This window comes from Panthera leo, chromosome A1, assembly GCF_018350215.1.
Source record: "Panthera leo isolate Ple1 chromosome A1, P.leo_Ple1_pat1.1, whole genome shotgun sequence".
NCBI classification, from domain to species: Eukaryota; Metazoa; Chordata; class Mammalia; order Carnivora; family Felidae; genus Panthera; species Panthera leo.
In genome coordinates, this window is record NC_056679.1 from 35141877 (window position 1) to 35164503 (window position 22627).

Here is a 22627-nt window from a genome sequence, read left to right on the forward strand (position 1 = left end):
GAAAGAAGCTATTTGTCTATCTCGGAGAAGAGAATTCTACACAGAAAGATTAGCAAGTAGAAAAGCCCTGAGATGGCAGTTTGTTAGCATGTTGGAGGTATTAAAGTGGTTGGTGTGCTAGAGCAAAGAGGGTGTGAGAGAAAAGTCAGCGATGATGTCATCAGAGTTTGGATCAAGCAGGGTGTGGGCAACCACCATCCAGACTTTGCCTCTTCCCTTGTGAATGGACGGGTCTGGCTCCTCTGAGAAGAATGGGAACAAAGAAATCCGGAGGAAGGAGAGAGAGAAGTATTCAGGAGGTTATCAGAGTAGCCCAGGCAAAAGATGTTTCTGAGAGATTTCAGTGCCTCCACTTTGCAACAGTTCAAAGACAGGACTGACAGACCTCTAGGTGTCAATTTCCATAGAGAGGCAGAAGTTGAAGATAGCTGAGGTTCATGTCCTAGAGTTGCCATTTATTAAGAAGGGAAGACCGTAGGGGAAGGTGGGCAGATTTGAGGCAGGGAAATTAAGAGTTCTATTTTGATCATATCAAAATCGAGATGACAATTAGCTATCTAAGGGGAGATATGCGTGCATGTGTGTGTGTCTCTTACTGGTCATATTACTGAGAAAAAAATCACCATTGCTGCTAGTAGGATTGAATCATGGATTAAATTTAAAAAAAAAAAAAAAAAAAAAAAAAAGCCAAAGGAGGAAATGGCTGAGGCATCAGAGAAACACTGAAGGACTATTGAATTGAAATAGCTAAAATGCCAAAATGTCACCAGCTGAATGATCTTAGGGTGTCAAACAACTTTTCAGGGGCCCAGAAGTCTCTCCTGTCTAAAATAAAGAAGGATGACTAAATTCCATGAATGAATGATTCAGCCCTTCCAAATTCAAAGAGGATGTAAATCCTCCCAAACTATTCCCCACAAATAGAGCCCTCTTATCCACCCCAGGAAAAGAAAAAAAAAAAAAAAAAAAAAAGCTATTGTGTAGATGACAAGTCTCCTCCTTTGGGAATTTGACTTGTGTTAAGGCCGATCTTTGCAGAGGCTGCACAATGTAGAGTGAGAAATGTGCAAGCTTCAGACTCAGCACGTTCCAATCCTGGCTCTTGTGGCAGGAGCTCTGTAACCTCGCTCAGATCTCCCAAATTCTGCCCAAGAGTCCTTATTTACAAAAGAAACCAAAGAATACTGTTCTCACAAAGTTGCTACAAAGATATAAAAATTAAAGAATTTAACACCATGTAATGTGGTATATAATGAAATGGGATTTAGACTCCACTATATGATTTAGAATATACCATAATATTTAGTTTCCTCCTTTCTTTTTCCTATCTCCCCACTCCGCACTCCACAGCTTGAAGGAAGCTGGACGAGAACCAAGCCCTTTAGTGTCAGGATTTGATTAGTCACGTAGCTGAATGAGTGAGAGCTCTCTCAATGATATGAATTAATTTACACAGTGGGGAGGCCAAGAGAACTACGTTTTTAAGCATCTACTATATGCAAGGTATTTTGTAAACATTGCTCAAATTAATCTCCATAACAAATATACAAGGTAAATATTTTCATCCTATTTTATAAATAAGGAATTGGAGGCTCTAAAAGGTTAAGTAATTCAAGTAATTCACACAAGATCATGCAACCAGTAATTGTTCTCATCCATGCTTGATTCTGCAACGTCTTTCACTCCCTTGATGCTGCTTCCCACCCTTGCTGGGTGCCTAGTGTTGTATTGAAACATGGTGGTGGGACCAGGTCTCCAGACTAAGAATAGCCTGTGAACATGACCTGTCTAGACTTATGCCTGTCTGTGCCTCTCTCTTCTCTGAGTCCCGCCTGCCACTGTGCTCTGTCTGTACTTCAGTTTTTATGATCAAAGCCCTTCTTTAAATCAATGTTATTCCTGATCAGTCATCTAAGCATGTCTGTAGCCAGCAGCCTGGCCTGCAAAGTGATCTCCTTTGACTACTGTTATTCAACTTTGTAGAAACCTAGAAGTCATCTTTAAGTTTTCCCCCTAAGTCACTGCTAACATCCAATCCATCATCAAGTGCTGGGTCTCTGTGTCCAAAATATCTCTCAAATATTCCCACCTCTATTTCTGTAACCATCAACCTACTTCTGGTCACCACTAACCAGTCATCTGGATTTCTCCCATTTTTTCTCTTCCCCAAACCCAATCTATTCTCCACTTAAACAAAGTAAGATTTTAAAGTGGAAACGAATGATGCATACCCCTTTCCTTTCCTTTCAAACAACGTCCTTAGCTTCTCACTTCTCCTCCAATAACATCCTTACCCTTTTCAGGAACATGCACTTACCCACAAGCCAGCATGACCTGGCTGTGGCTCTCACTTTTACCCTTCATGCACCAGCCACAGTGGTTTCCTTTCACTTCCAGGGGAGGCAAGGCTCCCTTTTCTCTGAGATGTCCTGCTCCTTCCCCTCCTTCTCAGATGCCGCGTTCCTTGTCATCCTTCCAGTTTCTGCATACGTGTTACCGCTTTATTTCTATACTCATTTCCATTGCTTTATAACAACTGCAGTTTGTAATTGCATCTAGTTGACTGCCAAAAGAAGAGCCTTCCAGGTAGAGGTAAGAGCAGCCACAAACACGTGCAAGGGTTCTGATCAGAGGCGAGAAAGAGCTATGTAGATTCAAGAAATATGCTGGAAAAAAAATTTTTTTTAAACACAAACTTTATGCCAGACTGTGGACTCCATGGCGGCAGAGCCATCCTGTCTTATTCGCCAATTTACCAAGCCTTATAGGAATAGTGCCTGATACTTAAGAGTCACCTGGTACACATGCAGGACACGACTTATCACCTTTGAAATCAAGTGTAGCAGTCACTCTGGACATTACTGATTAATATTTACTCAGTTTAATCTCTTTTTCTCAACAGCACAGAAAATAGGTGGCGTTCTAGGCAGAAACATGTATCTAACCACCTCACATACGCATGGTTTATTTGTAGTCACTGGCTCTTATCTGTGCATAATTTTGTTATCTTGGTTCAGACTTAACTTCCATTTAATGAATCCATGACTCATTTTTTTTCTCTCTACTGTGACTCTCCTGAGGCTTTGTTTTCCATAGGCTGTGGGTTGATCTGAAATGTCATGTGGTCTCATCTTGACTGAAGTGTCATTCACAAAAGTAAGTATCTTGGCATTTCCTTGTCTGAGCTGCTACCTTGACAAAGGCCTTACAAATATTTTATAAATATTTACTGATGGTATGATAAAAATCGTAGGATCTAATAAGCCTGCCTTTTCATTTAGTGAAATTTATTTCAGAAGTCTGCGTTTATTCAACCTAAAATTGTTATATGTATAATGAGATTTGCATTAATTTTCAAAAATCCCAGGTAAGAACTTATAAAGTGGTGAGTAGTACATTCAAAAATTATGCTCAGTTAAAAATAAGTCCAATGTGAACATTAAATGACAGTTTTGTTAAATGCCTATTTAATATCTATATCTGTGTTAAATTATTTCACATATATCTTTACTCTTATAGAGACGATATTATTATTATTTTTTTAGAGAAGATATTATTATCCAACTTTTGCAAAAGAAAAAACTTAGGCTCACTGAGATCAAGACAATTTTTTCAGTGGCATAGAGCTAGTAACTCACAGAACCACAACTGGAATCTCATACAAGAGTCAATTTAATGAATGAAGATCTTAGTGTTTCAACTGTGTGTGGGGGGAACTAAAATGTAAGTAAAGATATCTAGCTTTTTAAAAATTTTTAAAAGTTTATTTATTTATTTTGAGAGAGAAAGAGAGAGGGAGAATGAGCACAAGCAGGGGAGGGCCAGAGAGAGAGGGAGAGAGAGAATCCCAAGCAGGTTCCACACTGCCAGTGCAGAGTCCAATGTGGGGCTCGCACCCATGACCAGGATACCGGGAGATCATGACCTGAGCTGAAATCAAGAGTCAGAGGCTTAACCGACTGAGCCACCCAGGTGCCCCAGATATCTAATTTTTTTAATGATCAGACTCATCACCCATTGCAGCACTAATACTGCAGGAAAAAAAAACAAAAACAAAAACAAAAACAAAACCCTCTAAATTCTCTGTGGCGTACAGCCATAAGCATTTGTGTCTTTTCATTTATGGTCCTATGTGCCAACTGAGTTTGGGTGACCTTGGCTGGTCTCACTTAAATTGTTCTGTGTTTGACTGGACTCCAACTGCAGGTAAAGTTCAGATCTGTTCTTTTTTTTTTGTTTTTTTTTCTCATCATTTTGAGGCAAGAAGTACCTGGGGCAGGCAGCAAAGCACAAGAGACTAAACCAAATGGCAACAAATGGAAACACATTTAAAGTTTCAGCTTACTTCTACATTTCATTGGCCAAAGCAAGTCACATGGCCAGGTCCAAAATTAAGTGGACAAGGAATTCTACCTAATGGATTATGTGAGGTACTATAATAATACATAGTAAAAAACATGTATGTGTATACCTATAATATGAAGAAAGTGAAGAAATGGAAACAATACTACAATCTATCACAGCATTCATACTTCCTAGTCTTTGAATTCAAGGAACAATCTTGGACCCAGTTAATTAAAAGTGATATAAAATGAATAAATTAGATCAAACTTTTTAAAATTAATTTACTGACAAAAATGCTTTTTCTAAGACATGTGTTTATGTATAAACCTAAAGATAAATGGGTACAACTGTCTCGAGAATATTATGAAACAGAATATATCAAAAATAGAAACTAGCAGTTCCAAAACCCCCATAAGCAAAGAAAAATTGATGAACAGCAAGAGTCATTTTTAAACCTGTCATATTAACAGCCATCAGCTACTAAAATTTATCATTAAATTATAGGTATTAGTTTATAGGTCTCACCAGTAGAAAGATACGAAAGATCAATGCAAAAACAATAAGATTCTATTTAATATGATGGGCTGAAGGAAAGTGTTCAATTCATGAGTATGGAAAAGGCTAGGAAATATCTTGATAAAGTTGTTCATATTGCACTGTCTCTGAAAAATGTAAGAAAGCTACAATTTACAAAAGATGATCAAAGATCTTAGGTAACATGTTTAAATGCTAGAAAATGAAGAGAGAAAGAAAGAAACATGAGCACAAAATCACTCAGTCTCTTAGGCCAATCAAAGTGAGAGCAAAAATTATAGAAGCAAAAACCCCACAAAATGTTAATATGAATACCTTTAATTGAATCACATTTCATGTCTGTTGTTAAACTAAGAATAAACAAACAGATAAGTGAAAATATTTATCACTGCCATTTGCTGAACATCATTTCAGACATATTGTGCACATCCCATCTGTATAAGAGAAAGGAGGAAGGAAGGAAGGAAGGAAGGAAGGAAGGAAGGAAGGAAGGAAGGAAGAGGAGAATAATTTCCCAACACTACAACTACACCAATGCTACTTTTTAAAAAAAACTATTAAATTTTCTTTGAATTTACCAGAAGAAGAAAAAAATGTAACTAAAGGAAATGCTGAACTATTTTCACATTTTCTTTACCACAGAGATATTAATATTTAAATATTAAGAAATTAGTTCTAAATTTTTAAGAGGTTGGAATCATTATGCTATTTAACAACATGTGTTAACTTTAAAAGTACATACAAATGCCTTGCTACAAAAGATGAAGAAATTAGTCCACTTTTAATTCTTTCCATTTCCAGATTAAAAACAATAATAATAATGAATGGTATTTAATTATTTCATCATGGTTTATAACATTTACATATACATTTTCCTACCACTTCTTCCACTGGCTGAAGCCAAACATAATGACCTTCTTATAATTCCTTATTCCTGCCAAGATCACCCCTGCCTTAGATTCCTTTTACTTACTTTTCCCCCTTTCTGGAAAACTCTGGCCCCAAATATTTGCCAGGCTGTCGTCTTGCTGTCAGTCAGGTCTCAGTTCAGATATCACCCTCTCAAAGACCATAGATCCTCAAATACTCAACAGAGATCACCTTGTTTTATTTTGGAGCATTTATCACGATTAGAAATTATCTTCTTGAGCACTTTATTTTCTGTCTTCCCACATTAGCATGTAAATTCCATGATATCAGGAATACTTTGTTTACCACTTCCATGCAGGACAGTGACACGTTGGTGGAAATCACTTTTCTCCAGATTGCAGAAGACTTGTGCCAGATGCCAGCAAACACTCTGGTCTCAAGCTAGGCATCAAGGATTTGACGGTTATGCTTCATGTTTTGCAGTTTGGGATTGTTTATCCTCGTCGCACTGTTGATGGTTTTTTACAGCATTCACCTTTATTTGTCTTTTTCTTGCTGTTCCTGGCTTTGATGCATTTTTAGAGAGGAAGTTTAACTAAAATCCTTCCACATCAACATCAGCAATTTGCATCTGCATACACAGTAAATATTTTAATTCTCCAATTTGTCTGTGTAAGACTGAACTTAAAAGGAGGAGATGCTAATGGGAGCTAAACATTGTGAACCACCACTGCCATTGAGAGTTGCAGATGCCTTTAGAAATCTGATAAAGCAGATACACTCTTTCCTCCATAAAAAATGAATAGGCAGACTTTTATAGGCAGACTCACAACTAGTGTCCTGAAAGCCCATTCATGGACTTCTCGGAGAACCATGGACCACGCATAAGGAGCCCTGAATGAATGTGGATTTTAGGTCAGATTTCTCCAATTAACATTTTGAACCTCTTTCAATGCACACATAATATTTTTTTCAATAATCTGAATTTTCCAAGGCAAAAAAAACTCTGCCACACCCCGCCAGGAATCTTCTATCTAATTATATCTACGACAATATGTTAATATCGGTAAGTGTTAAGAACAGTGCCTGGCACATATTGAGCACTATATGTGTTTGACAAATACATCAAATAAGTAAAAACTGTTTTGAAATAACCCTGATCCTCTTTGTAGCTGCTCAAGATAGATCGGTGTTTCGTGGCATAGTTACTAGTGAAACAAAACATATGCCCTGGTAACTACATTCCAAGTGTGTAATAGCATGAAAAAAAGAGCATCAACTAGCTGACACAGAGCTGTGGGGGATGTTATGGATGTGATGTCAAGGATGAGGGAGAAACTCAACCAGTGACTACCTAGATTTTTCCAAACCCTTCACAGGACCCCAAGAGTATGAGCTTCTGCATTTCCCAGTCCAGAGTTTCTGATTTCTTTGCCATGATGATAGTAAGTACCAGGAAAGTTAGGTGGATATAAAATACTGAGATGATAAGATTTAGTAGGGTAGGAGTAGAAAGCACTGGAAGCCCTCTTGTCCATGGATTCCCATTAATTTATCTTAATATTCTTTCCATCAATTACATACCTTCTGGGGCAAAAATCTCCCAAATTACCCCCAGAATTTCCCCAAAGTGGAGGTAATTAGGTGCCCCCACCCTCTTAAAAATTGGCATGTTTGTTTCCTAATTATAATGCCATTAACATAAGATAAATGTCCTATGGCCAAGGCAACCAGGAAGAAGGTATCTTTCATCAACCAGACAACTCTGATCAAGAAGTTAGCTCCATTTGGTCAGTGTCTTTCTTGTTGCTGACTGCCCTCACACTTGGGTTAAAGTACCAGGTTTCCTCCCACAGTTGAGCAACCTCTTAGTCTTATCCCTTAGTCTTATCAGCCCAGATGACCTGTATAGATTTGTCTCTCTACCCCACACTGCTTTCTCAACATCTCCCCATTTTTAAGAATTTTCTAATATGTTATTTCCACGTGAAAGAAAGAAAAAAAGAAAGAAAGAAAGAAAGAAAGAAAGAAAGAAAGAAAGAAAGAAAAAGAAAGAAAGAAAGAAAGAAAGAAAGAAAGAAAGAAAGAAAAGAAAGAAAGAAAGAAACCCGTTGTTGACTTTTACTTCAAAATTTGCTTGGTTCATTTTTTTTCAGTTTGTGTAAGTGCTACTAGAATATGGTATCAGTTGAAGATAGTGATACTCTCCTTTAATATAATTCTCATTTTAAACTACATAAAACTTGACAAATCTTGAAATTTCTTCTTAATCTACATAGTGACATTCCCCTAAACTAACACAATTTCTGGACACAGAAGCACATCTTTTGACCACTGCAGCTATCTTTGCTCTTTTTTGTTGTTCTCTTGTTTCCTACTGGCAAAAAATATCTTGAAGTTTCTTCTAAGATGGGTTAATGTATCCTCAGGTGTCAGCTCAAATGTTGACATACCATGCTAACCAAAGGAGTCTTTTCTATATATCCTTACATCGTGAAGCTTCTACATCTGTTTGTGCCTATACTATCCCCCTGATTGTCAGTTATTCAGAGTTACTATGTGAACACACAACAGAGGGAGAAGAGGGATTTTTAACTTCCAAATGCACTAGAATCAGATTGTGCCTTGGTTCAATTCCCTCCTAAGTCCTGCTTTATACAATAATATTTGACCTTAATAATCTAGTATGCACAACCCATGTGACATTCTGCGACACTGTCTACCTCTGGACCAGAGGCACTCCCACTACTAGTAGAACACAAAATTAATGCAAAAGAAGCCACCCACATGTAGTTCCACAACTCAGCCATGACCACACACACACCACTCATCACAGGTAAGTGCACTCCCTATATTCACAAAGATTCTACACTGCAAAACAATATAGCTAAGGCACTGCCTGAATTTTCTTACAATACATCCTACTCTTTTTATTCCTTCAAGTAAAGGAAGTGTTTGCTGCCCTAGTTATTCAATTGTCACAGAAAACTAATGTGAATGTAAATGTATCCAGCCATGAAAAAAAAAAAAAAAAGCCCAACAGCCACTGTAGATTATATATTAAGATGTGGGTTACATCAAGGCAGATTTTTTTCTGTAGGGACTTCATCCCCACAAATCCTCAAGCATACATAGTGTTCTACAACAGATTGCTCTGTCAGGGCTTCTGCCTCTGAATTCCAGGTGTGCTCGATTTTGCATCTGCTACTTCACAAATGCATCAGACTTGAACGACAAACCATATGGCTTCCCTTACTGGACCTACTTTTGATCACAAATACACACAAATTACCAGTGCAGACGCTGTGCCACCTGAAAATGCCAAGAGTGAATGGTGTTGAGTTGGGTGCACAGACATAACTCAACGTGAGCTTACAGCAGCCCTGAATGTACTGTCTGTTGCTTCCCCGCTGACCCTGATCTATGGTATCTGGATAACAAATGTGCACATTTAGAATATTCTGTTCAGTTACAGCTCTGTGCTGGGAATCAAACAAGTTACAAATAGCCCCAAGTCCAAATACAGTAGTGACACACAGTAATGGTGTCATTATCGGGCAATAATTCTATGCCTATCACTGACTCCCACTGGCAATAAAAATGATAGCCTGTAGCAAAGTGGTCACTAGCTGACACTAGCAAGGAGATAGCAAATTACATTTAGTCCTGCGATTATATCTTCAATTAGCTTTGTTGGTAAATGTGAGTCTGTGTGTGTGTGTGTCTGCGTGAAAGTCCTGATGATACAGCTTGAATGGATGTGTCTGGTCACTAGCTCCCTGGCAAAAAAAAAAAAAAAAAAAAAAAACTAAAAAAAAAAAAGAAAACAGGAGTGTTCACTTTTTTTAGGAACGTTTTCTGACATTTCCAGCTGATGAGTTAACATAAAGTGTGTTCTCACTGCACAGCACTTCCTTTTATATCACAGCCATGGATCTCCAAACATTTCTTCGGGACAAGATGTTTCTTGAGAAGTGAACTCTCTGAAAGCTAAAAATACTGAAATGGTCCTATATAGTCTCTCAAGCAATGGAAACGTTTTCAGTGAGGAAGATCTGCTTACAATTTCCAAACAAGGAGAGAACAGAAAGTTTTTGATTCTGTATATTCATGGTGCCTTAAGAAAGATTTGTATGGGGATTGCTGTTATACTCCTTTTATCAAGAACTTATCATAAACACTGCTTGAGGTAGTCTTAGATTATAAAGATTTTCTTTTTCCAGGAAAACAAAAATTCATGCCGCCCCACTGGTGCTTTTATAAGTTCCTTATTTACTTTACAAATCGTAAAATGTTGACAGAGTAAAAGTGTAAAAGACAATCGTAAATTAATGTTATTTCACAACATCCAAACCTATCTAATTTTATAATGATTAGAAAAGGTTACAGGGGCACCTGGGTGGCTCAGTCGGTTAAGCATCCGACTTCGGCTCAGGTCACAATCTCACAGTATGTGAGTTCGAGCCCCGCGTCAGGCTCTGTGCTGACAGCTCAGAGCCTGGAGCCTGTTTCAGATTCTGTGTCTCCCTCTCTCTCTGACCCTCCCCCGTTCATGCTCTGTCTCTCTCTGTCTCAAAAATAAATAAACGTTAAAAAAAAAAAAGAAAAGAAAAGGTTACAAACATTAAATACAAAGGCAAACAGGAGACCTAAAAGCTCCAAACTGGAACCAAAGCTAACATGAGTGGAAATGTTAGTGCGGTGATAATCTAAATTTCCAGTTCTATTTTTTTGTAAAGAATGAGAATTTTATTATTTTTTTATTAGTAGTAGTATTTATCATTATTTAGAAAGACAGAGACAGAGAGAGACAGAGCACGAGCAGAGGAAGAGAGAAAGAGAATCCCAAGCAGGCTCTGTGCCATCAGCACTGAGCCCAACACGGGGCTCAATCCCACAACTCTGGGACCATGACCTGAGCTGAAATCAAGAGTCAGACGCTCAACCTACTGAGCCACCCAGGTGCTCCTGTCTTTTGACTAGCATAGCAAGCTTAGTGCTAATCAAAGCAACAAATAACAAAGCACCAAAGTTTGCTCCGTTCATTTGGCTTTCTCTGTTCTCTTTACTTTCTGGTGGGTAGTGAAGTTGGCTGTATTTCAGTGTTATTTACTTACTTGTTATCAACTTAGGTAATGACTTCTATGGTCAAGAGCATCATATGCTTTCTTTCTTTTGGCCAATTGTATTGATTTCAGTTTTTTTTTTGGTTTTTTTTTGGTTTTTTTTTTTTTCTCATTGGCAGATAAATTTAGCTTATGTAGCAGCAATTATCTAGAAGGAACCTTAATAAGATCCACAAGATATAAGGAACTTGCTTCAGCCTCCTGGCCTATCCTTAAAATCTGACTTTGAGACTATTTTTTTATTTATGGAAGACAAAAATCTCACTGGCCTCACACTGTTAATCTTGAATGTAATGTCACAATTCACAGTCTATAGGGATAACTTTAATAAGCACAGATCCTACCTTTATTAGAGGAACTTAAATTTTAAAAAAATAGCCCCTTACGTTTGAGGATCAATGACTTGAGATTTATGACTCCCATCCAGGTAAAGTTGTAAGGGCCAGCAGTCTAGGACTTCTGAAACTGGAAATCCACCAGAGGAAAGCACACAGAATATTTCTTTGTGTCAAGTTGAAGTTGTCTCAATATGAACTGATTGTATTTGATTGCTCCACCTCCTGCCAATTTATTAACTATCATTAATTATGTAGGAATAGACTAAACAGAATAGTACAGAATAGATTCTGAGCATATGATGACCAAAATAATGAGTTAAACCAAGAGTGAAGAAGAGAAATTTGCTGCTATATCCTTAATAACGGATATCATTAAAGTTATTACTATTAAGTTATTAGAATTTAATAAATGAGTATTTTCACCATATCTTAATATTGTCCCATTCTAAAATTGCTAAATTTACCATTTATTTCCCTGGGCAGATGAATTTTCTCTCTATTCACATGGCTGTTTAATAATTCCTTCTAGCAAAGAGCTGGAGAATCATAAACATTATGCAGCTTCTAACATAATTGACTCTCTTATTTCTAAATTATAAGAGACATTATCTTATGCAGGTTTTGACCTTCATGAAATTGAAATGATGCTGTATATCTTTGGCATTCTCAATGGATATATGCTTAGAACTCTACAATCATCACAATTATAAACTCCATTAATTGAGATACAGATGCTGGGCATCTGGATAGCTTTCCTCACCAATAAATCAAATTCATCCGATTTCTAGCCCTGTAGCCATATGAATGAAAATATAGTGGTGTTCTCAAGTGGTATATCACTTAGTGTCTTCAGGAAGTAGATATGTTTTTCCTCATTCTACTTATGGACATTTGGATCCCTCAAGGAATGTGAGAACCATACATTCTTAACTTTCTAAAGCTAACAATCACAAAAGTCCTAAATCTTTTTATGCTTTTGGTAGGAGCAAATATATTCTTAATGTTAAAGTAATAATAACTTAAACCTGCTGTTATGTTGAAGTAGATATTAAGTTTTACGCATATCCACTGAAAATCAAAGCGTAACCCTTCACGTTTCACATATGAGTGTACGTATCCATGTGGCATTTTTATACATTGCTTTAGAATATTTTCAAATAGTCTATAAAGTAAGAGGTGGGTGAGGTTCAGCTGTAAGTTATAGTGAACTAGAATGCAGTAGTAAACAAGGTGACACCTAATTTTACCTAGAAAGACAAAGTTAAAGGTAACAAAGAGAAAATAATCAGATGATCATTAAGAAATATACAGGAAGTAAGAATTTAAGTATAATTATGTTCTGATAAGGCAATCAGATAATAAAAAGAGGTTTATAAAAGATAAAAGATAAAGAACATGACACAAAAATCAATGCATTTACAATTTCAGCCACCTACTGTTTGACTAACTGGGCTGCATCAATGAGAATCCAGCCCTTCCAATGTGGAAGTACCATAATTCAGAGTTCCGAGACCAATAATTGTTCTTATGCGAAGACTGCTAGGTATCCAATAGCTATTTTCGTCTTATTCCTTAATATGTCCTCCTTCCAATTTCTGCTCATGCAGAATATGTCACCTTTCTACCTTCTCTTATAGCTAGGTGTGACCAGGGACCTAAGTTTACACAGTGGGATACAAGCATAAATCAAATGGCAGTTTTTTAAGAGACAGAGACAGAGCACAAGTGGGGTAGGGACAGAGAGAGAGAGGGAAATACAGAATTGGAAGTAGGCTCCAGGCTCCCAGCTGTCAGCACAGAGCCTGATGTGGGGCTCAAACCCACGAAACCGTAAGATCATGACCTGAGCCGAAGTCAGACGCTTAACCGACTGAGCCACCCAGGGGCCCCTAATGCTTTTTTAAAGAGTCAGCTAATGTCCACCTTTTACTCTGTATCTGCTTCTTCTTGATGTTGTTTGGAATGTGGTGGTTTGATGACAGAAGCTAGACTGACCATTCTGTATCATAAGGTGACCTTAATAATGGAAGACACAAACGGTAGAACAGAACAGAAGAGATCTGAGTCCTGGCACCATAGCACCCTTGAACTATCTACCTCTAGACTTTTATGTGAAAACAAATATATTTTCATCTTGTCCAAGCCACTGTTAATTTTTCTTCTATTCTGTTTTGTTTGTTTTACCTGTAAGAGCTGAACCTAATCTTTTCCGCAGTGTGCTGATAACCATGACCCTTGAAATTGTTGATAATTACTTATTTGGATAATGGTCTCAAGCAAGTACATGGAGCTTGATAAGGAAAAAGAAGCCAGGCTTACAAAATTGGCTTTTTCATCAGTAGCTCTGCCTTCTATAGGAAATACATCTACCAGCCTATACTTATATGCTCTCTCTCCCAGTGACTAATTCTGGTAAGAAACTCATCTGCACCAGCTACTATTATCTATTGGGTGGAATTAACATGGGGAGGGGCTCTATTCATTCATGGCCCAGTTTCTTGGCTCTGTCTGCCTGAAAACAATGAACATTTATCTCAACCTCTAGTCTCCTAAGAAAGAATAAGGTAAGTCACTGTCCCCCCATCCTCTACCCTCTTGTAACTGGATAGATTAATTCAAGACAACAGGAATGAAAAAGGAAGACCTGTTTTGGCCTCTGGGCCAGGCCCAATTCTGCAAATGAGCTATAAACTATGAATGGACAGTCCCGTTAATCCCCATCCTGCCCTGTTGTGACTGTTAGCAACTCAGGTAGAGCCTTAAGTAGAAGAGGAGTGAGTGGTGAGACTACCCTAGATGTGATATTCTGAACTTGTCCACAGTATATCACTGCAAGGTCACATCAGGAACATAAGTTGCCCTTAATTCTCAAGTTCTATATATTTGTCCATTTTAAGTAATTGCGATTCTATAAAAATTCTGTAAAAATCCTATATTCTTTTCTCTTCTTCTTATTTGGGTCAGTGCATTATATATATTATATTATATATATATAGTTTATATATATACTATATATACACATATATGTACATATATATATATACACATATATACATACATACATATATGTACATATGTACATATATATACACATATATATATACTATATATACACATAATATATATATTATATTATATATATAGTATATATATATACTATATATACACATATATGTATATATAGTATATATATATACTATATATATATTTATATATATATATAAAATAATACTCAAATGCAGCACTGCTCTATATATTAGAGATCTGAGCTTGAGAACAAGCACCACAAAATAGTACCACTTTCAATCCCCTGAGCAGTATCTTCCATGATATGGGTAGGAATGTAATGCCCAAGGAAACATAAGTTACACTCGTGTTCAATGGTTCCTTGGAAACGTAGATACCAAACTTGAGATATTCCTAAGAAAGGTGCCAGGGAATAAGTCTTACGCAGCTGAGAGCAGTTAGGTGTCATCACCACCAGTAGATGCGGGATGGGGTGGTCTGTACAATTGCAACAGTCTCATGCCAAGCTACACCGGATTCTGACGCAAAAGGAAAAAAAACCACTTATCCTGGGGCTGCCTTTACGGAAATATCTGATATTTTATTCAATGTGGATTTTTTTGTACTACTTTTGATTTAAAAATTTCTTTGGAATATTATGTCGCTCAAGTGCTGAGTTCATTAGCTCCTCCCTAAATTTGGCACCCAAGACAAAAACGTATGAGGAGAAGTAAAATGGTCCCAGGGGTCTCAGCGCTAGCCCTGGCTCTGCATTTCAGAGTCTAGCACTGGCTCTTTATGTGTCTTCTGCCAAATTCATCTGCATTTCTGGACCTTAGAACATGTAACACCAGCAGATGCTTCTTTGCTTCATGTTATTATTTGATCATCGGGAAAGCCCGTACCATGCATGATCTCTGAAAAGCTGGCATTAAATATCATCAAAGCAATTTTGTTGCTGTCCTCAAAAATACGAGCCCCTACCTTCCCTGGGCAGGTTCATAAAAGAGTTGGTCAAACCATCCCTGAGGTAAGAGCCACACACACAAGCCAAAGAGCTTCAAATCAGGTGAACCGAAAATTGTGAACCCCCTTTGGAGGGATTTTTCCCTTCCTTTTAAAAGGAAGCTACACAAGACTACTAAAACCTGCAGATATTTAATAAACCAGCATCTGTGCTTTTCCTGCTTCAAATTACACAGCATCATCCTAGTGCCAGTCCAGAGCTGCTTCCATGCACCGATGCTTACGGCACAGCCATAACAAAAGCCTAGACTGACACTTTTCTTTGCCTCTAGCAACTGCTCAATGTTCTGTTTTATTTTATTTGGCTTTATTATTTGGCTTTTGGTTGGCCACCCAAAACGACCAGCCTGCAGCGACCGCAAACATGGTTTCTTTCCACGAGACCCGCAAGACCATTCTATCTATCCTTATCCCCCTTGCCTTGCAGGGGGCACAAAGATGGGGCAAACCCCTTTCAGGGAGCTACACACAGACACACACTGACATGTACTTTTTGATGTACATTTTCAACATGCACAGATGCTGTCCGGAGTGTTGAGATTGGTGGCAAAGAACAACAGGTATCTTCAGGGATAAAAGCATTACCTAAATGTAAGATTTTGTCAGGTAATGACCTCACAATTTTCAAAGTATTTCACAATTGCTGCCTGGTGGTGATTATAGGGTAGGGCTCAGTGTGCTTAGCAGAAAGGTCCAGATTAGGCCTGTGAGGGAGGTAAGGTGTCTGGCAGGACTGACATGCAATGAAAGATTATAAAAACCTGGTTTCTCCAGCCTGACAATGAGCATAGTTAGAAAGGAACTTAATTGCACCATTTAAGATTAGGAAAGGTACAGGGGGAACAAAGTTATCAATTCTAGGCTTAAAATGCCATTGCACAATATGAGAATAAGTACTTATATGAATGGCGCAGTAAGAAAATTTAAAAACCAATAAAATGAAATACTTCTGCACACAGTGGAAATCAGTGCTGCAGGAGATCAGAGAGTCAAATGCAGGAGCTGTATTTTAAAAGGAGGCTGAATAATTTTATGACCACTATAAAAGAGGAGACAGGCTTAAATTGCTGCAGGAGGTTAGGAAATGAGGAAAAACTTCATAACTACAAAGGTAGCAAGACCCGGGTGTGGGCATAATCAGAGTATTTTGATTTGCCACATTTTTTGTAGCTTTACCAGGATTTGCCACTCCTATTAGCCAGCCCCAAGATCTGCTCAACCTTTAAGCCCACGACCTTTTGTTTTGTTCGGTGTTGCCCTACGATCTTTTGTCTTTCACATTTATAACATTACCAAGGCATTTATCATGAACTCTCTGGTGATCCCTTCTTTGGAATTCATGCCCACCAAAGTGATTGGCCAGATGCTGTTTACTTTGCACGCAGATTCTTGAAACCTGCTCTATGCCTTCAATCCATCCTCCACTTCAAATCACATTATAGCCCCAAGGAGTTAACTGGGAGCAGACTCCAAACTGCACACAGAAATTCCATTAGATTTCAAATCAGTTGCCTTAACCTCTTACACACTGTAGACCACAATAATCCATCAGACCACGCTGGTTTAACCACATTCTACCTCTCCCTAATAGCCACCAATAAGCCTCTAGATAAATTGGGATTTTCATTCTGTTGACTGTTGATTGCTTCACACTCCCTACTGGATCATTTCTTGGCCAGTGGCACCCCAAAATAATCCCTTGCATTTGTGTTGCATTTCAGAAGCTACAGTATATTTCTATAACCATATCATTTGATAATAACAGAAGCTCACTACAAAATCAGGGTAGGCCATATAGTAATACCTCCTTTTGAAAAATGACAAATCAAGTCTTATTTCTGCTCAAGTGCTCGCATCTTGTCATTCCTGGTCCCTTTCAATACGAAAGATGATTTATGTACAGCTAAGCAAGTTGGTCATTTTATTTATAAATCTCCCCCTGCCTCTGCCACTTCATTTAAATATTCTACCACATTGAGAAGGAACTGCCTTTTTTTTCCCTAATAGTTTTAGCCCCCAGAATGCTACTTACTCCACAAAAACAACCTTCATTCTCCTAAAATTATCTCACACCCTAGGCAATGATCCCCAATACATACATTTCTCTAGGGCTATTTTCCAAGTCTTCTGAAAAAGTATGTTTGCATCCATAAGATACTCAGGAATAAAGTGAATAACACCCACAGTGTTGTTCATTTTATATGCCTCACAGATTCAGGAACATCGTCCATGAGTGTTCATACTTTCATTCATTTATTTGATAAATATTTGAGTACTTCCTATGTGCCAAGACACTGAGGATATGTAGCAGAGGATAAAATAGACTAACAATCTTGCCTGTGTTGAGCTTAGATTCTATCAGGAAGACAGACAGTATATCCAGTAACTAAGAAATTTATGGAATTGTTAGATAGTCTAAAAAGATATAAATTTGGTTAAGAAGGAAAAAAGTGTGGGGATGGAGGCAAGGAGTTGAAATTTAGATTAAATGGGTAGATAAGCCTTCAACTGAGATGACTTTTGAGTAAAAACCTGAATGAAGCAAAAGAGCTAGTTATCTGGATACCTGTAAGACCATTCCAGATAAAGGAACAGCAAGTGCAAAGGCCCTGAGGTGGAGCTGTCTCTATATGTCTCAAGCAAAAACAAAGAAGCCTGTGTGGTCAGAATGGAATGGATGAGGGCAATGGTGGTAGAACATAAAGTCAGAGAGGTATAGTTGACAATACATGGCCTAGTAAAAGATAAGAGAACCATGCGAGCAGAAAATGATATGAACTAAGTCACACTTCCCAATATCTCTATCTGCTATGTTGGAAACAGGCCAAAAAGGGTAAGAGCCAAAGCAGGAAAATCAGGAGTCTACTGCATTAATTTAGGCACATCATTCAGGTGTTGTAGTGGAGATGGTAAGAATGGGATAAATTTAGAAAATATTTTGAAGGCAAAGTCAGTAGAATTTGGACAAGTCATATGTGGAATGCTAGAAAATGAGACGGGTCAATGATAACACCAAAATTTTGGCTAGAATAAGTACATAGATGAATTTTCCATTAGTAAAGATATGGAAAACAACTGTAAGAACAGATTTGGAGGTGGGGTGGGGGGGATGTGAGCAGATCTATCTGGGAAATGTTGAGTATGTTATATCTGTTAGACATCCCCATGGAACATCAGGTAAGGATCGTATATATGGAATATTTGGATGCACTTGGATATTGAAGTTCAGAGAAGGGGTCCAGGCATGAGACATAAATATGACATCATATGCATGTAGATGGTATTTTAAAACATGAATTAGATGATATCCTTTCGGGAACAGGGAAAATTAATAGAAAAGAGAAAAAGTTTAAGGAGTGATCCCTGGCACACTCCAATGTTTAGAAATTGTAGACATGAAGGGCATGGTAGTTCTGTGCCTCTAAAATTAAAAGGAGGGGCGCCTGGGTGGCTCAGTCGGTTAAGCGGCCGACTTCGGCTCAGGTCATGATCTCACGGTCCGTGAGTTCGAGCCCCGCGTCGGGCTCTGTGCTGACAGCTCAGAGCCTGGAGCCGGTTTCGGATTCTGTGTCTCCCTCTCTCTGCCCCTCCCCTGTTCATGCTCTGTCTCTCTCTGTCTCAAAAATAAATAAACATTAAAAATAAAAAAAAATAAAAAAAAATAAAAGGAAAAGGACAACTAGGTAAATGTGATGTCTTGGAAGTCAAATGAAGAAAATATATCAAGGACAGAGCGGGTATCTACGTCAAATGCTTCTGATTACTCTAGTGAGATGAGATATAGAAATAATCTTTAGATTAAGCCATAAGAAAACCATAGGTGACCCTGATAAGACCAGTTTCAGCGGTACAGTGGGAATTTAAAGATGATTTGAGTGGGTTAAGAAGAGAGTGGAGTAATTAGAAACAGCAAGTCAGTGAGCATAGATAACTCTCTGAAGAGTTTGAGAGATCTAATATCTAGAGGAGAAACCAGAGTCATGAGGTATTTTTGTTTTTGTTTTTGTTTTTTTTTTAATATTGGAAAAATAACAACACAATTACACGCTAATGAGAATAATCCAACAGAGGGGGATAGGTGAGCTACAAAAAAAAAAAAAAAAAAAAGGTGGGGGAGAGTTGCTGAAATGTCTCTGAGTAGGGGAGACAGCATGGGGTCTAATCACTCAAGGAGTATTTGGTCTTCTCCAGGAATATCATTTATTTACAGTCAAAGAAAAGCAGGGAGAGTATACGGGTTAAGATGAAGACAGATGATTAGAACATGTGGAGGTTTCTTCTGATTACTTTTATTTTACCAGGGAAGTAGAAAGCAGGGTTGTTAGGTGAGAGTTAGGAAGGGGTGTGGGGGGAGTGCTCAGAAGGAATGAAAGAGAGGAAGTATGTGCACTAATCTAGGAACCCGGGAGAACGTGTAGATTGGTAGGATGCCTGGTAGCATTAAGGTCTACCTTGAAAGTAATGATTATGTGTTTAAAATGAAACCAGTCATCAGTGATTGGGCATTTTGTCTCACATATATTAGACTGGATTCAATCACAGAAATACTCTGAAAGCTTGTTTTAACCAAGATTATGATTTAGCCCAGTATGATTTAGCCCAGTATAACAAAGGGAAAGGGGGCAAAGGAGTTGAGAGTATTTTCAAGTGAATGAGTACAATGATGGGCCATATATAGATTTTTTTTAAGTTTTTATTTATTTATTTTGAAAGGAGAGAGCACATGCACATGCAAGCAGGGGAGGGAGAGAGAGAGAGAAAGAGAATCCCAAGCAGGCTCCCACTGGGAGTGTGGAGCCCAACGTGGGGCTCAATCTCACGAACACTGAGATCATGACCTGAGCCAAAATCAAGAGTCAGATGCTTAACTAACTGACTGAGCCACCCAGGTGCCCCAGGGCTATATATTTTAAACTAGACAAGGGATTAAGAGAGGAGGTTAGGGATTTAGGGCTAGTGAAAAGGTAGTGGAGGGAGGTTTGAAAAATTGTTGCAGTTGCCATACAGCTATCCCTTGCTTTCTGAAAGTTCCTGTTACTCCACTTCACTTTGTTGAAAGACCTACAGAAGTGCCTGTCTCGTGAACTGAAAGAAATCCAAGATGATTATTACTTTTATGAGAAAAAATAAAAACCACAGTTTTGCAGCGAGCAGTTACTGAGGCAGCACACGCAGAGCAGTGACAACGGCAGGGCCATGCGCCTTCCCCAGGAGCTACACTCAGCATCTCAGCCTCAAGCCACCATAGCTTTGAACTGTGTCTGTGAGCATCTGTGCTTTTTCGATTTATTTTGTGCGTCTGTTAGCAAGATGTGTCCTAAGGTATCGGAAAAGCCGAAGAGAGGGGTTTTTTTTTTGTTTTTTTTTTTGGGTCTTGCAACACTCAAAAACGTTTCCATATAAATGAATGGCAATTGCTTCTTTGCTTTATGCCATTTGGCTTATGAAAGGTTTCATAGGAATGCTCTTTCAGATAATAGGGAAGCCTGTAATTGAGGGAGTAAACTGGGGAGATAGGGATGGGGTGGTAAGCAGTTAATGGGATGTTTGAAATCGAGATAACAGATGTGTATGGGTAATGAAGTGATCACATTATAGTCAGAGGAGTGGTTGACTGAGGTCCAGTGAGGCAAAGAAACAGAGAGTACAGAATACTGGAGAGATCATATACCTGGATTTGAAACCACCAAGAATGTGACAGGAATGGTATTGGTGTGAGGGACAGTGAGCTAAAATCTTCAAGAGGTGAGGTGCATTATTCAAAGGGATGGATGGGGCAATGGATGGTTGCAACAAAATGTGTATGAATGATACTGTACTCTGATGATGGAGGGTAAAAGTTGAATATTTTTAAGGAAGAGGAGGGTAGAAAGAATGATCTAGAAATGATAAGAAGGAGTAAGCAACCTGCCGAACCTGCTTTTATCCCTTTCTACAAGGAACATAGGAGAGGAAAGTGCCATATTTGAGGGACCTCCACAGGAAGTAATGCCAGGCTTTAGTTAGACAAGAAAAGTGAAAAGAACTTCCAAGGAAGAGGTTTAAGACATAGGGAGGTTTTTAGCTGATTGAACTTTTTTCCAGAAGAAATTAATAAGGTTCGGGAGATAAGAAGTGAGGCAATGGGGATGAGAGTCTGGAATCATTTGAAATTCCTGGGCCTCTTTTAGTAAGTGACCTGAATAGGAGTAAAGGGCATGGTAAGAGGAGTCCTCATGGGTCATGAGCTCTCTCCTCCTTTAAGAGTGGGTTCTTATTCAGAGGCACCTGGGTGGCTCAGTCGGGTGAGCATCCGACTTCAGCTCAGGTCATGATCTCCTGGTGGCTCCTGAGTTTGAGCCCCACATCAGGCTCTGTGCCGTCAGCACGGAGCCCACTTCAGATCCTCTGTCCCCCCCTCTCTCTGCCCCTCTCTGCGTGAACTCTCTCTCTCAAGAATAAATACAACCTTTAAAAGTAAAAAAGAGTGGGTTGTTACTCAGATGAGTGAGCTCTTACTCAGGAGCTTGAAGAGTTCCAGACTCCTAGTGATGGAAACATGGACATGGCAGAGGGACAGCCTTACCCTTAGGGCACAGCTATTCTCCTCAACCCTGGTGCTGTGGGCCTGTGGAGCTGAGGCTGTCCCTAGTGTTCTTGCCCTTCTGGACTTCTGTCAACAAGGCTCCTAGGCTGCTGAGATTGCAAAGGCAATAGTGATTGTTCCCACTGGTCTCCACCTCTCTCTACAGTGGTAGCCAACATTGTCCATAGAAAGTGAAATAGCTTTGGGAGAGTTTTACAGAAACCCCTAACTATGTGTATCTGTTCTGTTCAATAGGGTATATGAAATATTTACCAAAAACAATTCTGGAAGGCAGGCATATCAAGAGGCCTATAGCCAATGACACAGATGAATTCTGACTCCTACCCTGATGTAGCTGTTTTGCTTTGGTGATTAAAATGTTTCCTGAGTATTAATACATCAAGATCAACCCAAGAAAACTGGGGGATGGTAGTAAACTCCAAAATGTCTCCTAGATAGGATTGCTAAATAAAATACATAATGGCCAATTAAATTTGGATTTTAGATAAACCATGAATATTTTTTTAGTATAAGTATGTCCCATGCAATATTTTTATTCATTGCATTTTAATTTGTTATATTTGACAACCCTACTCCAAAGGAATTTTACAAAATTAATAGAGGTTTATGAATAGCTAAACTTGGTCTGTCTTAAAGTTACAAACTTCATATGAATATGCCTCAGAAATAATGGAAAAGTTTTAAAGCCTCCTTCCCCCAAATTACCCATTCTAGGGTCCCCATGTCACCAACTGAGTTTGGAAAGATACATGCAAAGCTGAAATAAGTCAATAGTCACCTAAGTTATTCCCTCTCTG

General features: G+C 38.5%; 1 long non-coding RNA gene across 2 annotated transcripts in view; it reads right to left on the minus strand.

The window, feature by feature from the left end:
• The window catches only part of LOC122199128, a 59489-nt gene that overhangs the window by 6115 nt on the left and 30747 nt on the right, over positions 1 to 22627 (minus strand). The window contains exon 1 of one of the 2 annotated variants that reach the window (XR_006193347.1): positions 11261 to 11411. The exons of the other annotated variant lie outside the window; for it this stretch is intronic. This is a non-coding gene — a long non-coding RNA (uncharacterized LOC122199128). Of the gene's footprint in view, positions 1 to 11260; positions 11412 to 22627 lie in introns of those variants that run through there. 2 annotated transcript variants of the gene reach the window in all.